Source organism: Amia ocellicauda, chromosome 14 (assembly GCF_036373705.1).
Source record: "Amia ocellicauda isolate fAmiCal2 chromosome 14, fAmiCal2.hap1, whole genome shotgun sequence".
Lineage (NCBI taxonomy): Eukaryota > Metazoa > Chordata > Actinopteri > Amiiformes > Amiidae > Amia > Amia ocellicauda.
Genome location: NC_089863.1, coordinates 4,447,820 through 4,464,080, shown reverse-complemented (window position 1 = coordinate 4,464,080; position 16,261 = coordinate 4,447,820). Strand labels below are relative to the sequence as shown.

The 16,261-nt window shown below is 42.8% G+C and overlaps 10 non-coding genes across 10 annotated transcripts; all 10 read right to left on the bottom strand.

Moving 5' to 3' along the window:
* Positions 1–1,493: 1,493 nt before the first annotated feature.
* On the bottom strand, positions 1,494–1,566 carry trnar-acg (transfer RNA arginine (anticodon ACG)). Its single transcript has one exon. It is a non-coding gene; the product is annotated as a tRNA-Arg (tRNA).
* Positions 1,567–3,082: 1,516 nt separating this feature from the next.
* Positions 3,083–3,155, bottom strand: trnar-acg (transfer RNA arginine (anticodon ACG)). Its single transcript has one exon. It is a non-coding gene; the product is annotated as a tRNA-Arg (tRNA).
* Positions 3,156–4,671: 1,516 nt separating this feature from the next.
* On the bottom strand, positions 4,672–4,746 carry trnar-acg (transfer RNA arginine (anticodon ACG)). The gene has a single exon. It is a non-coding gene; the product is annotated as a tRNA-Arg (tRNA).
* Positions 4,747–6,262: 1,516 nt separating this feature from the next.
* On the bottom strand, positions 6,263–6,335 carry trnar-acg (transfer RNA arginine (anticodon ACG)). Its single transcript has one exon. It is a non-coding gene; the product is annotated as a tRNA-Arg (tRNA).
* A 1,516-nt stretch (positions 6,336–7,851) lies between these two features.
* On the bottom strand, positions 7,852–7,924 carry trnar-acg (transfer RNA arginine (anticodon ACG)). Its single transcript has one exon. It is a non-coding gene; the product is annotated as a tRNA-Arg (tRNA).
* A 1,516-nt stretch (positions 7,925–9,440) lies between these two features.
* On the bottom strand, positions 9,441–9,513 carry trnar-acg (transfer RNA arginine (anticodon ACG)). The gene has a single exon. It is a non-coding gene; the product is annotated as a tRNA-Arg (tRNA).
* Positions 9,514–11,029: 1,516 nt separating this feature from the next.
* On the bottom strand, positions 11,030–11,102 carry trnar-acg (transfer RNA arginine (anticodon ACG)). The gene has a single exon. It is a non-coding gene; the product is annotated as a tRNA-Arg (tRNA).
* Positions 11,103–12,618: 1,516 nt separating this feature from the next.
* Positions 12,619–12,693, bottom strand: trnar-acg (transfer RNA arginine (anticodon ACG)). The gene has a single exon. It is a non-coding gene; the product is annotated as a tRNA-Arg (tRNA).
* Positions 12,694–14,209: 1,516 nt separating this feature from the next.
* On the bottom strand, positions 14,210–14,282 carry trnar-acg (transfer RNA arginine (anticodon ACG)). Its single transcript has one exon. It is a non-coding gene; the product is annotated as a tRNA-Arg (tRNA).
* Positions 14,283–15,798: 1,516 nt separating this feature from the next.
* Positions 15,799–15,871, bottom strand: trnar-acg (transfer RNA arginine (anticodon ACG)). Its single transcript has one exon. It is a non-coding gene; the product is annotated as a tRNA-Arg (tRNA).
* Positions 15,872–16,261: the final 390 nt, after the last annotated feature.

The window sequence follows — 16,261 nt, the reverse complement described above, 5'->3', positions numbered from 1 at the left end:
TCCGATGGAAACAGCTTCTTCTGTCCTGGAACAGGGTATCAGTGAACCCAAAGGGATGCAAAGTTCAGAGCGAACCTGCAGCCGGCGCTGCACAGGGCGGTGCTGCCACAGGAAGCAGCGGGGAATTAGCTCAGATGGTAGAGCGCTCGCTTAGCATGCGAGAGGTGGCGGGACCGATGCCCGCATTCTCCAGAGCTCCTTCATCTGCTACCAGACCCGTCTTCAGCCCGCAGCACAGCCCTGCTGAGATCCTCACAAGCATACGAGGGGTCGTCATTTTTCACTTCTTGATCACAACCACCATACCATTCGTAAATATATCCACCCCAATGTATTCACAACAAGAACAATACAGTGTATTCTGTTTTGAACAAACAGATGTATTTAGACTTCATCTAATATTCTGTATCAGTTCATATTACTTCGCTCTATGCTATAAAATATTACATTTTTACATAGATCTAAGAAAAAACGTATGTCCGTATGTAATACCAATTTTATGTTCACATTTCATTCTGTGCCTTTACATTTCTTCGTTGACATTTTTTCTTCTTTTCTATTTATATTTCCTCCTCTGCATTTCGTCTACTCTGTAAATAGAGATATAAAGAGAAAAACACCACCTCACCTTTTCAACTCACGTTCTCTTTCATATTTTGCCTTTGCTTGTTGTAGTGATGAGAAGGGCCAGAATGCATTGTACATTCATTTGTGCGACATGTATGGAGGATAATCCAAGGCAGAATTAAAAATAAATGCAGAGAGAAGATAATAATAAATACATGAATTATACATGTTGAACACAGAAATAAATCAATGGAGATTCATATCAACGTATTTTTTAATTCGATTTCTTAGCAGACACCATAGCCAGGGTGACTTACAGATGTTAACGAGATATTACCACATTTTGTTTTCCTTACACTTAACCCATTGGCATGGGTGGGCATTAACTGGTGCAATCTAGCTAAAGTCCCTTGCTCAAGAGTAGTAAGTGTACCAGAGATTGCACACACCGTGCTGTGCTACAGGGTACAGAGCCCAAACCACTACTCCACACTGTATTCAAAAGTGATTGTCTATTCAAATGAATGTAGTGTTGTGGAAGTGTCTTATTGTAACAGAGTCTTATTATGAAAGAATTGAGATTAAACGGATTAAGCAACATGTCAGGATATTGGGTGTCAATGACACATTAACAGTGTCGACAAGGTGTGATACAAGTGCGCATTTCTGTTGACTACGTTTCAGGTGAGAGGCAGCAGTCGGGTACAGGTTGAATTGAATGAGCAGATGGAGCCATGAAGACATTGAATGTATGTTGCACCTCAGTCACACTGGTGCAATGGTTTGATAATCATCATGGAATGAGATTGGAGTGTGGTAGCGGTGACTTTGATGGTCCTCCCATGCCTGGTCAGGCACACTATGATGTAGTGCTGCTGGTCGCCAGATATGAGAAGAAAACAGTGAGAGTTGGTTGTAGATGCTGTCGAGCCAGGTAGGAGTCGAACCTACAGTCTTCTGATTCGTAGTCAGACGCGTTATCCATTGCGCCACTGGCCCCACGTTTGGACGCACTCAAGCAATCCGATGGAAACAGCTTCTTCTGTCCTGGAACAGGGTATCAGTGAACCCAAAGGGATGCAAAGTTCAGAGCGAACCTGCAGCCGGCGCTGCACAGGGCGGTGCTGCCACAGGAAGCAGCGGGGAATTAGCTCAGATGGTAGAGCGCTCGCTTAGCATGCGAGAGGTGGCGGGACCGATGCCCGCATTCTCCAGAGCTCCTTCATCTGCTACCAGACCCGTCTTCAGCCCGCAGCACAGCCCTGCTGAGATCCTCACAAGCATACGAGGGGTCGTCATTTTTCACTTCTTGATCACAACCACCATACCATTCGTAAATATATCCACCCCAATGTATTCACAACAAGAACAATACAGTGTATTCTGTTTTGAACAAACAGATGTATTTAGACTTCATCTAATATTCTGTATCAGTTCATATTACTTCGCTCTATGCTATAAAATATTACATTTTTACATAGATCTAAGAAAAAACGTATGTCCGTATGTAATACCAATTTTATGTTCACATTTCATTCTGTGCCTTTACATTTCTTCGTTGACATTTTTTCTTCTTTTCTATTTATATTTCCTCCTCTGCATTTCGTCTACTCTGTAAATAGAGATATAAAGAGAAAAACACCACCTCACCTTTTCAACTCACGTTCTCTTTCATATTTTGCCTTTGCTTGTTGTAGTGATGAGAAGGGCCAGAATGCATTGTACATTCATTTGTGCGACATGTATGGAGGATAATCCAAGGCAGAATTAAAAATAAATGCAGAGAGAAGATAATAATAAATACATGAATTATACATGTTGAACACAGAAATAAATCAATGGAGATTCATATCAACGTATTTTTTAATTCGATTTCTTAGCAGACACCATAGCCAGGGTGACTTACAGATGTTAACGAGATATTACCACATTTTGTTTTCCTTACACTTAACCCATTGGCATGGGTGGGCATTAACTGGTGCAATCTAGCTAAAGTCCCTTGCTCAAGAGTAGTAAGTGTACCAGAGATTGCACACACCGTGCTGTGCTACAGGGTACAGAGCCCAAACCACTACTCCACACTGTATTCAAAAGTGATTGTCTATTCAAATGAATGTAGTGTTGTGGAAGTGTCTTATTGTAACAGAGTCTTATTATGAAAGAATTGAGATTAAACGGATTAAGCAACATGTCAGGATATTGGGTGTCAATGACACATTAACAGTGTCGACAAGGTGTGATACAAGTGCGCATTTCTGTTGACTACGTTTCAGGTGAGAGGCAGCAGTCGGGTACAGGTTGAATTGAATGAGCAGATGGAGCCATGAACACATTGAATGTATGTTGCACCTCAGTCACACTGGTGCAATGGTTTGATAATCATCATGGAATGAGATTGGAGTGTGGTAGCGGTGACTTTGATGGTCCTCCCATGCCTGGTCAGGCACACTATGATGTAGTGCTGCTGGTCGCCAGATATGAGAAGAAAACAGTGAGAGTTGGTTGTAGATGCTGTCGAGCCAGGTAGGAGTCGAACCTACAGTCTTCTGATTCGTAGTCAGACGCGTTATCCATTGCGCCACTGGCCCCACGGTTGGACGCACTCAAGCAATCCGATGGAAACAGCTTCTTCTGTCCTGGAACAGGGTATCAGTGAACCCAAAGGGATGCAAAGTTCAGAGCGAACCTGCAGCCGGCGCTGCACAGGGCGGTGCTGCCACAGGAAGCAGCGGGGAATTAGCTCAGATGGTAGAGCGCTCGCTTAGCATGCGAGAGGTGGCGGGACCGATGCCCGCATTCTCCAGAGCTCCTTCATCTGCTACCAGACCCGTCGTCAGCCCGCAGGACAGCCCTGCTGAGATCCTCACAAGCATACGAGGGGTCATCATTTTTCACTTCTTGATCACAACCACCATACCATTCGTAAATATATCCACCCCAATGTATTCACAACAAGAACAATACAGTGTATTCTGTTTTGAACAAACAGATGTATTTAGACTTCATCTAATATTCTGTATCAGTTCATATTACTTCGCTCTATGCTATAAAATATTACATTTTTACATAGATCTAAGAAAAAACGTATGTCCGTATGTAATACCAATTTTATGTTCACATTTCCCTCTGTGCATTTACAGTTCTTCGTTGACATTTTTTCTTCTTTTCTATTTATATTTCCTCCTCTGCATTTCGTCTACTCTGTAAATAGAGATAAAAAGAGAAAAACACCACCTCACCTTTTCAACTCACGTTCTCTTTCATATTTTGCCTTTGCTTGTTGTAGTGATGAGAAGGGCCAGAATGCATTGTACATTCATTTGTGCGACATGTATGGAGGATAATCCAAGGCAGAATTAAAAATAAATGCAGAGAGAAGATAATAATAAATACATGAATTATACATGTTGAACACAGAAATAAATCAATGGAGATTCATATCAACGTATTTTTTAATTCGATTTCTTAGCAGACACCATAGCCAGGGTGACTTACAGATGTTAACGAGATATTACCACATTTTGTTTTCCTTACACTTAACCCATTGGCATGGGTGGGCATTAACTGGTGCAATCTAGCTAAAGTCCCTTGCTCAAGAGTAGTAAGTGTACCAGAGATTGCACACACCGTGCTGTGCTACAGGGTACAGAGCCCAAACCACTACTCCACACTGTATTCAAAAGTGATTATCTGTTCAAATGAATGTAGTGTTGTGGAAGTGTCTTATTGTAACAGAGTCTTATTATGAAAGAATTGAGATTAAACGGATTAAGCAACATGTCAGGTTATTGGGTGTCAATGACACATTAACAGTGTCGACAAGGTGTGATACAAGTGCGCATTTCTGTTGACTACGTTTCAGGTGAGAGGCAGCAGTCGGGTACAGGTTGAATTGAATGAGCAGATGGAGCCATGAAGACATTGAATGTATGTTGCACCTCAGTCACACTGGTGCATTGGTTTCATAATCATCATGGAATGAGATTGGAGTGTGGTAGCGGTGACTTTGATGGTCCTCCCATGCCTGGTCAGGCACACTATGATGTAGTGCTGCTGGTCGCCAGATATGAGAAGAAAACAGTGAGAGTTGGTTGTAGATGCTGTCGAGCCAGGTAGGAGTCGAACCTCTACAGTCTTCTGATTCGTAGTCAGACGCGTTATCCATTGCGCCACTGGCCCCACGTTTGGACGCACTCAAGCAATCCGATGGAAACAGCTTCTTCTGTCCTGGAACAGGGTATCAGTGAACCCAAAGGGATGCAAAGTTCAGAGCGAACCTGCAGCCGGCGCTGCACAGGGCGGTGCTGCCACAGGAAGCAGCGGGGAATTAGCTCAGATGGTAGAGCGCTCGCTTAGCATGCGAGAGGTGGCGGAACCGATGCCCGCATTCTCCAGAGCTCCTTCATCTGCTACCAGACCCGTCTTCAGCCCGCAGGACAGCCCTGCTGAGATCCTCACAAGCATACGAGGGGTCGTCATTTTTCACTTCTTGATCACAACCACCATACCATTCGTAAATATATCCACCCCAATGTATTCACAACAAGAACAATACAGTGTATTCTGTTTTGAACAAACAGATGTATTTAGACTTCATCTAATATTCTGTATCAGTTCATATTACTTCGCTCTATGCTATAAAATATTACATTTTTACATAGATCTAAGAAAAAACGTATGTCCGTATGTAATACCAATTTTATGTTCACATTTCCCTCTGTGCATTTACAGTTCTTCGTTGACATTTTTTCTTCTTTTCTATTTATATTTCCTCCTCTGCATTTCGTCTACTCTGTAAATAGAGATATAAAGAGAAAAACACCACCTCACCTTTTCAACTCACGTTCTCTTTCATATTTTGCCTTTGCTTGTTGTAGTGATGAGAAGGGCCAGAATGCATTGTACATTCATTTGTGCGACATGTATGGAGGATAATCCAAGGCAGAATTAAAAATAAATGCAGAGAGAAGATAATAATAAATACATGAATTATACATGTTGAACACAGAAATAAATCAATGGAGATTCATATCAACGTATTTTTTAATTCGATTTCTTAGCAGACACCATAGCCAGGGTGACTTACAGATGTTAACGAGATATTACCACATTTTGTTTTCCTTACACTTAACCCATTGGCATGGGTGGGCATTAACTGGTGCAATCTAGCTAAAGTCCCTTGCTCAAGAGTAGTAAGTGTACCAGAGATTGCACACACCGTGCTGTGCTACAGGGTACAGAGCCCAAACCACTACTCCACACTGTATTCAAAAGTGATTATCTGTTCAAATGAATGTAGTGTTGTGGAAGTGTCTTATTGTAACAGAGTCTTATTATGAAAGAATTGAGATTAAACGGATTAAGCAACATGTCAGGTTATTGGGTGTCAATGACACATTAACAGTGTCGACAAGGTGTGATACAAGTGCGCATTTCTGTTGACTACGTTTCAGGTGAGAGGCAGCAGTCGGGTACAGGTTGAATTGAATGAGCAGATGGAGCCATGAACACATTGAATGTATGTTGCACCTCAGTCACACTGGTGCAATGGTTTGATAATCATCATGGAATGAGATTGGAGTGTGGTAGCGGTGACTTTGATGGTCCTCCCATGCCTGGTCAGGCACACTATGATGTAGTGCTGCTGGTCGCCAGATATGAGAAGAAAACAGTGAGAGTTGGTTGTAGATGCTGTCGAGCCAGGTAGGAGTCGAACCTACAGTCTTCTGATTCGTAGTCAGACGCGTTATCCATTGCGCCACTGGCCCCACGTTTGGACGCACTCAAGCAATCCGATGGAAACAGCTTCTTCTGTCCTGGAACAGGGTATCAGTGAACCCAAAGGGATGCAAAGTTCAGAGCGAACCTGCAGCCGGCGCTGCACAGGGCGGTGCTGCCACAGGAAGCAGCGGGGAATTAGCTCAGATGGTAGAGCGCTCGCTTAGCATGCGAGAGGTGGCGGGACCGATGCCCGCATTCTCCAGAGCTCCTTCATCTGCTACCAGACCCGTCTTCAGCCCGCAGCACAGCCCTGCTGAGATCCTCACAAGCATACGAGGGGTCGTCATTTTTCACTTCTTGATCACAACCACCATACCATTCGTAAATATATCCACCCCAATGTATTCACAACAAGAACAATACAGTGTATTCTGTTTTGAACAAACAGATGTATTTAGACTTCATCTAATATTCTGTATCAGTTCATATTACTTCGCTCTATGCTATAAAATATTACATTTTTACATAGATCTAAGAAAAAACGTATGTCCGTATGTAATACCAATTTTATGTTCACATTTCATTCTGTGCCTTTACATTTCTTCGTTGACATTTTTTCTTCTTTTCTATTTATATTTCCTCCTCTGCATTTCGTCTACTCTGTAAATAGAGATATAAAGAGAAAAACACCACCTCACCTTTTCAACTCACGTTCTCTTTCATATTTTGCCTTTGCTTGTTGTAGTGATGAGAAGGGCCAGAATGCATTGTACATTCATTTGTGCGACATGTATGGAGGATAATCCAAGGCAGAATTAAAAATAAATGCAGAGAGAAGATAATAATAAATACATGAATTATACATGTTGAACACAGAAATAAATCAATGGAGATTCATATCAACGTATTTTTTAATTCGATTTCTTAGCAGACACCATAGCCAGGGTGACTTACAGATGTTAACGAGATATTACCACATTTTGTTTTCCTTACACTTAACCCATTGGCATGGGTGGGCATTAACTGGTGCAATCTAGCTAAAGTCCCTTGCTCAAGAGTAGTAAGTGTACCAGAGATTGCACACACCGTGCTGTGCTACAGGGTACAGAGCCCAAACCACTACTCCACACTGTATTCAAAAGTGATTGTCTATTCAAATGAATGTAGTGTTGTGGAAGTGTCTTATTGTAACAGAGTCTTATTATGAAAGAATTGAGATTAAACGGATTAAGCAACATGTCAGGATATTGGGTGTCAATGACACATTAACAGTGTCGACAAGGTGTGATACAAGTGCGCATTTCTGTTGACTACGTTTCAGGTGAGAGGCAGCAGTCGGGTACAGGTTGAATTGAATGAGCAGATGGAGCCATGAAGACATTGAATGTATGTTGCACCTCAGTCACACTGGTGCAATGGTTTGATAATCATCATGGAATGAGATTGGAGTGTGGTAGCGGTGACTTTGATGGTCCTCCCATGCCTGGTCAGGCACACTATGATGTAGTGCTGCTGGTCGCCAGATATGAGAAGAAAACAGTGAGAGTTGGTTGTAGATGCTGTCGAGCCAGGTAGGAGTCGAACCTACAGTCTTCTGATTCGTAGTCAGACGCGTTATCCATTGCGCCACTGGCCCCACGTTTGGACGCACTCAAGCAATCCGATGGAAACAGCTTCTTCTGTCCTGGAACAGGGTATCAGTGAACCCAAAGGGATGCAAAGTTCAGAGCGAACCTGCAGCCGGCGCTGCACAGGGCGGTGCTGCCACAGGAAGCAGCGGGGAATTAGCTCAGATGGTAGAGCGCTCGCTTAGCATGCGAGAGGTGGCGGGACCGATGCCCGCATTCTCCAGAGCTCCTTCATCTGCTACCAGACCCGTCTTCAGCCCGCAGCACAGCCCTGCTGAGATCCTCACAAGCATACGAGGGGTCGTCATTTTTCACTTCTTGATCACAACCACCATACCATTCGTAAATATATCCACCCCAATGTATTCACAACAAGAACAATACAGTGTATTCTGTTTTGAACAAACAGATGTATTTAGACTTCATCTAATATTCTGTATCAGTTCATATTACTTCGCTCTATGCTATAAAATATTACATTTTTACATAGATCTAAGAAAAAACGTATGTCCGTATGTAATACCAATTTTATGTTCACATTTCATTCTGTGCCTTTACATTTCTTCGTTGACATTTTTTCTTCTTTTCTATTTATATTTCCTCCTCTGCATTTCGTCTACTCTGTAAATAGAGATATAAAGAGAAAAACACCACCTCACCTTTTCAACTCACGTTCTCTTTCATATTTTGCCTTTGCTTGTTGTAGTGATGAGAAGGGCCAGAATGCATTGTACATTCATTTGTGCGACATGTATGGAGGATAATCCAAGGCAGAATTAAAAATAAATGCAGAGAGAAGATAATAATAAATACATGAATTATACATGTTGAACACAGAAATAAATCAATGGAGATTCATATCAACGTATTTTTTAATTCGATTTCTTAGCAGACACCATAGCCAGGGTGACTTACAGATGTTAACGAGATATTACCACATTTTGTTTTCCTTACACTTAACCCATTGGCATGGGTGGGCATTAACTGGTGCAATCTAGCTAAAGTCCCTTGCTCAAGAGTAGTAAGTGTACCAGAGATTGCACACACCGTGCTGTGCTACAGGGTACAGAGCCCAAACCACTACTCCACACTGTATTCAAAAGTGATTGTCTATTCAAATGAATGTAGTGTTGTGGAAGTGTCTTATTGTAACAGAGTCTTATTATGAAAGAATTGAGATTAAACGGATTAAGCAACATGTCAGGATATTGGGTGTCAATGACACATTAACAGTGTCGACAAGGTGTGATACAAGTGCGCATTTCTGTTGACTACGTTTCAGGTGAGAGGCAGCAGTCGGGTACAGGTTGAATTGAATGAGCAGATGGAGCCATGAAGACATTGAATGTATGTTGCACCTCAGTCACACTGGTGCAATGGTTTGATAATCATCATGGAATGAGATTGGAGTGTGGTAGCGGTGACTTTGATGGTCCTCCCATGCCTGGTCAGGCACACTATGATGTAGTGCTGCTGGTCGCCAGATATGAGAAGAAAACAGTGAGAGTTGGTTGTAGATGCTGTCGAGCCAGGTAGGAGTCGAACCTACAGTCTTCTGATTCGTAGTCAGACGCGTTATCCATTGCGCCACTGGCCCCACGTTTGGACGCACTCAAGCAATCCGATGGAAACAGCTTCTTCTGTCCTGGAACAGGGTATCAGTGAACCCAAAGGGATGCAAAGTTCAGAGCGAACCTGCAGCCGGCGCTGCACAGGGCGGTGCTGCCACAGGAAGCAGCGGGGAATTAGCTCAGATGGTAGAGCGCTCGCTTAGCATGCGAGAGGTGGCGGGACCGATGCCCGCATTCTCCAGAGCTCCTTCATCTGCTACCAGACCCGTCTTCAGCCCGCAGGACAGCCCTGCTGAGATCCTCACAAGCATACGAGGGGTCGTCATTTTTCACTTCTTGATCACAACCACCATACCATTCGTAAATATATCCACCCCAATGTATTCACAACAAGAACAATACAGTGTATTCTGTTTTGAACAAACAGATGTATTTAGACTTCATCTAATATTCTGTATCAGTTCATATTACTTCGCTCTATGCTATAAAATATTACATTTTTACATAGATCTAAGAAAAAACGTATGTCCGTATGTAATACCAATTTTATGTTCACATTTCCCTCTGTGCCTTTACAGTTCTTCGTTGACATTTTTTCTTCTTTTCTATTTATATTTCCTCCTCTGCATTTCGTCTACTCTGTAAATAGAGATATAAAGAGAAAAACACCACCTCACCTTTTCAACTCACGTTCTCTTTCATATTTTGCCTTTGCTTGTTGTAGTGATGAGAAGGGCCAGAATGCATTGTACATTCATTTGTGCGACATGTATGGAGGATAATCCAAGGCAGAATTAAAAATAAATGCAGAGAGAAGATAATAATAAATACATGAATTATACATGTTGAACACAGAAATAAATCAATGGAGATTCATATCAACGTATTTTTTAATTCGATTTCTTAGCAGACACCATAGCCAGGGTGACTTACAGATGTTAACGAGATATTACCACATTTTGTTTTCCTTACACTTAACCCATTGGCATGGGTGGGCATTAACTGGTGCAATCTAGCTAAAGTCCCTTGCTCAAGAGTAGTAAGTGTACCAGAGATTGCACACACCGTGCTGTGCTACAGGGTACAGAGCCCAAACCACTACTCCACACTGTATTCAAAAGTGATTGTCTATTCAAATGAATGTAGTGTTGTGGAAGTGTCTTATTGTAACAGAGTCTTATTATGAAAGAATTGAGATTAAACGGATTAAGCAACATGTCAGGATATTGGGTGTCAATGACACATTAACAGTGTCGACAAGGTGTGATACAAGTGCGCATTTCTGTTGACTACGTTTCAGGTGAGAGGCAGCAGTCGGGTACAGGTTGAATTGAATGAGCAGATGGAGCCATGAACACATTGAATGTATGTTGCACCTCAGTCACACTGGTGCAATGGTTTGATAATCATCATGGAATGAGATTGGAGTGTGGTAGCGGTGACTTTGATGGTCCTCCCATGCCTGGTCAGGCACACTATGATGTAGTGCTGCTGGTCGCCAGATATGAGAAGAAAACAGTGAGAGTTGGTTGTAGATGCTGTCGAGCCAGGTAGGAGTCGAACCTACAGTCTTCTGATTCGTAGTCAGACGCGTTATCCATTGCGCCACTGGCCCCACGGTTGGACGCACTCAAGCAATCCGATGGAAACAGCTTCTTCTGTCCTGGAACAGGGTATCAGTGAACCCAAAGGGATGCAAAGTTCAGAGCGAACCTGCAGCCGGCGCTGCACAGGGCGGTGCTGCCACAGGAAGCAGCGGGGAATTAGCTCAGATGGTAGAGCGCTCGCTTAGCATGCGAGAGGTGGCGGGACCGATGCCCGCATTCTCCAGAGCTCCTTCATCTGCTACCAGACCCGTCTTCAGCCCGCAGGACAGCCCTGCTGAGATCCTCACAAGCATACGAGGGGTCATCATTTTTCACTTCTTGATCACAACCACCATACCATTCGTAAATATATCCACCCCAATGTATTCACAACAAGAACAATACAGTGTATTCTGTTTTGAACAAACAGATGTATTTAGACTTCATCTAATATTCTGTATCAGTTCATATTACTTCGCTCTATGCTATAAAATATTACATTTTTACATAGATCTAAGAAAAAACGTATGTCCGTATGTAATACCAATTTTATGTTCACATTTCCCTCTGTGCATTTACAGTTCTTCGTTGACATTTTTTCTTCTTTTCTATTTATATTTCCTCCTCTGCATTTCGTCTACTCTGTAAATAGAGATATAAAGAGAAAAACACCACCTCACCTTTTCAACTCACGTTCTCTTTCATATTTTGCCTTTGCTTGTTGTAGTGATGAGAAGGGCCAGAATGCATTGTACATTCATTTGTGCGACATGTATGGAGGATAATCCAAGGCAGAATTAAAAATAAATGCAGAGAGAAGATAATAATAAATACATGAATTATACATGTTGAACACAGAAATAAATCAATGGAGATTCATATCAACGTATTTTTTAATTCGATTTCTTAGCAGACACCATAGCCAGGGTGACTTACAGATGTTAACGAGATATTACCACATTTTGTTTTCCTTACACTTAACCCATTGGCATGGGTGGGCATTAACTGGTGCAATCTAGCTAAAGTCCCTTGCTCAAGAGTAGTAAGTGTACCAGAGATTGCACACACCGTGCTGTGCTACAGGGTACAGAGCCCAAACCACTACTCCACACTGTATTCAAAAGTGATTATCTGTTCAAATGAATGTAGTGTTGTGGAAGTGTCTTATTGTAACAGAGTCTTATTATGAAAGAATTGAGATTAAACGGATTAAGCAACATGTCAGGTTATTGGGTGTCAATGACACATTAACAGTGTCGACAAGGTGTGATACAAGTGCGCATTTCTGTTGACTACGTTTCAGGTGAGAGGCAGCAGTCGGGTACAGGTTGAATTGAATGAGCAGATGGAGCCATGAACACATTGAATGTATGTTGCACCTCAGTCACACTGGTGCATTGGTTTCATAATCATCATGGAATGAGATTGGAGTGTGGTAGCGGTGACTTTGATGGTCCTCCCATGCCTGGTCAGGCACACTATGATGTAGTGCTGCTGGTCGCCAGATATGAGAAGAAAACAGTGAGAGTTGGTTGTAGATGCTGTCGAGCCAGGTAGGAGTCGAACCTCTACAGTCTTCTGATTCGTAGTCAGACGCGTTATCCATTGCGCCACTGGCCCCACGTTTGGACGCACTCAAGCAATCCGATGGAAACAGCTTCTTCTGTCCTGGAACAGGGTATCAGTGAACCCAAAGGGATGCAAAGTTCAGAGCGAACCTGCAGCCGGCGCTGCACAGGGCGGTGCTGCCACAGGAAGCAGCGGGGAATTAGCTCAGATGGTAGAGCGCTCGCTTAGCATGCGAGAGGTGGCGGAACCGATGCCCGCATTCTCCAGAGCTCCTTCATCTGCTACCAGACCCGTCGTCAGCCCGCAGGACAGCCCTGCTGAGATCCTCACAAGCATACGAGGGGTCATCATTTTTCACTTCTTGATCACAACCACCATACCATTCGTAAATATATCCACCCCAATGTATTCACAACAAGAACCAAACAGTGTATTCTGTTTTGAACAAGCAGATGTATTTAGACTTCTTCAAATAGTCTGTTTCAGTTCATATTACTTCGCTCTATGCTATAAAATATTACATTTTTACATAGATCTAAGAAAAATCGTATGTCCGTATGTAATACCAATTTTATGTTCACATTTCCCTCTGTGCATTTACAGTTCTTCGTTGACATTTTTTCTTCTTTTCTATTTATATTTCCTCCTCTGCATTTCGTCTACTCTGTAAATAGAGATATAAAGAGAAAAACACCACCTCACCTTTTCAACTCACGTTCTCTTTAATATTTTGGCTTTGCTTGTTGTAGTGATGAGAAGGGCCAGAATGCATTGTACATTCATTTGTGCGACATGTATGGAGGATAATCCAAGGCAGAATAAAAAATAAATGCAGAGAGAAGATAATAATAAATACATGAATTATACATGTTGAACACAGAAATAAATCAATGGAGATTCATATCAACGTATTTTTTAATTCGATTTCTTAGCAGACACCATAGCCAGGGTGACTTACAGATGTTAACGAGATATTACCACATTTTGTTTTCCTTACACTTAACCCATTGGCATGGGTGGGCATTAACTGGTGCAATCTAGCTAAAGTCCCTTGCTCAAGAGTAGTAAGTGTACCAGAGATTGCACACACCGTGCTGTGCTACAGGGTACAGAGCCCAAACCACTACTCCACACTGTATTCAAAAGTGATTATCTGTTCAAATGAATGTAGTGTTGTGGAAGTGTCTTATTGTAACAGAGTCTTATTATGAAAGAATTGAGATTAAACGGATTAAGCAACATGTCAGGTTATTGGGTGTCAATGACACATTAACAGTGTCGACAAGGTGTGATACAAGTGCGCATTTCTGTTGACTACGGTTCAGGTGAGAGGCAGCAGTCGGGTACAGGTTGAATTGAATGAGCAGATGGAGCCATGAACACATTGAATGTATGTTGCACCTCAGTCACACTGGTGCAATGGTTTGATAATCATCATGGAATGAGATTGGAGTGTGGTAGCGGTGACTTTGATGGTCCTCCCATGCCTGGTCCGGCACACTATGATGTAGTGCTGCTGGTCGCCAGATATGAGAAGAAAACAGTGAGAGTTGGTTGTAGATGCTGTCGAGCCAGGTAGGAGTCGAACCTACTGTCTTCTGATTCGTAGTCAGACGCGTTATCCATTGCGCCACTGGCCCCACGTTTGGACGCACTCAAGCAATCCGATGGAAACAGCTTCTTCTGTCCTGGAACAGGGTATCAGTGAACCCAAAGGGATGCAAAGTTCAGAGCGAACCTGCAGCCGGCGCTGCACAGGGCGGTGCTGCCACAGGAAGCAGCGGGGAATTAGCTCAGATGGTAGAGCGCTCGCTTAGCATGCGAGAGGTGGCGGGACCGATGCCCGCATTCTCCAGAGCTCCTTCATCTGCTACCAGACCCGTCTTCAGCCCGCAGGACAGCCCTGCTGAGATCCTCACAAGCATACGAGGGGTCGTCATTTTTCACTTCTTGATCACAACCACCATACCATTCGTAAATATATCCACCCCAATGTATTCACAACAAGAACAATACAGTGTATTCTGTTTTGACCAAACAGATGTATTTAGACTTCATCTAATATTCTGTATCAGTTCATATTACTTCGCTCTATGCTATAAAATATTACATTTTTACATAGATCTAAGAAAAAACGTATGTCCGTATGTAATACCAATTTTATGTTCACATTTCCCTCTGTGCCTTTACAGTTCTTCGTTGACATTTTTTCTTCTTTTCTATTTATATTTCCTCCTCTGCATTTCGTCTACTCTGTAAATAGAGATATAAAGAGAAAAACACCACCTCACCTTTTCAACTCACGTTCTCTTTCATATTTTGCCTTTGCTTGTTGTAGTGATGAGAAGGGCCAGAATGCATTGTACATTCATTTGTGCGACATGTATGGAGGATAATCCAAGGCAGAATTAAAAATAAATGCAGAGAGAAGATAATAATAAATACATGAATTATACATGTTGAACACAGAAATAAATCAATGGAGATTCATATCAACGTATTTTTTAATTCGAGTTCTTAGCAGACACCATAGCCAGGGTGACTTACAGATGTTAACGAGATATTACCACATTTTGTTTTCCTTACACTTAACCCATTGGCATGGGTGGGCATGAACTGGTGCAATCTAGCTAAAGTCCCTTGCTCAAGAGTAGTAAGTGTACCAGAGATTGCACACACCGTGCTGTGCTACAGGGTACAGAGCCCAAACCACTACTCCACACTGTATTCAAAAGTGATTATCTGTTCAAATGAATGTAGTGTTGTGGAAGTGTCTTATTGTAACAGAGTCTTATTATGAAAGAATTGAGATTAAACGGATTAAGCAACATGTCAGGTTATTGGGTGTCAATGACACATTAACAGTGTCGACAAGGTGTGATACAAGTGCGCATTTCTGTTGACTACGGTTCAGGTGAGAGGCAGCAGTCGGGTACAGGTTGAATTGAATGAGCAGATGGAGCCATGAACACATTGAATGTATGTTGCACCTCAGTCACACTGGTGCAATGGTTTGATAATCATCATGGAATGAGATTGGAGTGTGGTAGCGGTGACTTTGATGGTCCTCCCATGCCTGGTCCGGCACACTATGATGTAGTGCTGCTGGTCGCCAGATATGAGAAGAAAACAGTGAGAGTTGGTTGTAGATGCTGTCGAGCCAGGTAGGAGTCGAACCTACAGTCTTCTGATTCGTAGTCAGACGCGTTATCCATTGTGCCACTGGCCCCACGTTTGGACGCACTCAAGCAATCCGATGGAAACAGCTTCTTCTGTCCTGGAACAGGGTATCAGTGAACCCAAAGGGATGCAAAGTTCAGAGCGAACCTGCAGCCGGCGCTGCACAGGGCGGTGCTGCCACAGGAAGCAGCGGGGAATTAGCTCAGATGGTAGAGCGCTCGCTTAGCATGCGAGAGGTGGCGGGACCGATGCCCGCATTCTCCAGAGCTCCTTCATCTGCTACCAGACCCGTCTTCAGCCCGCAGGACAGCCCTGCTGAGATCCTCACAAGCATACGAGGGGTCGTCATTTTTCACTTCTTGATCACAACCACCATACCATTCGTAAATATATCCACCCCAATGTATTCACAACAAGAACAATACAGTGTATTCTGTTT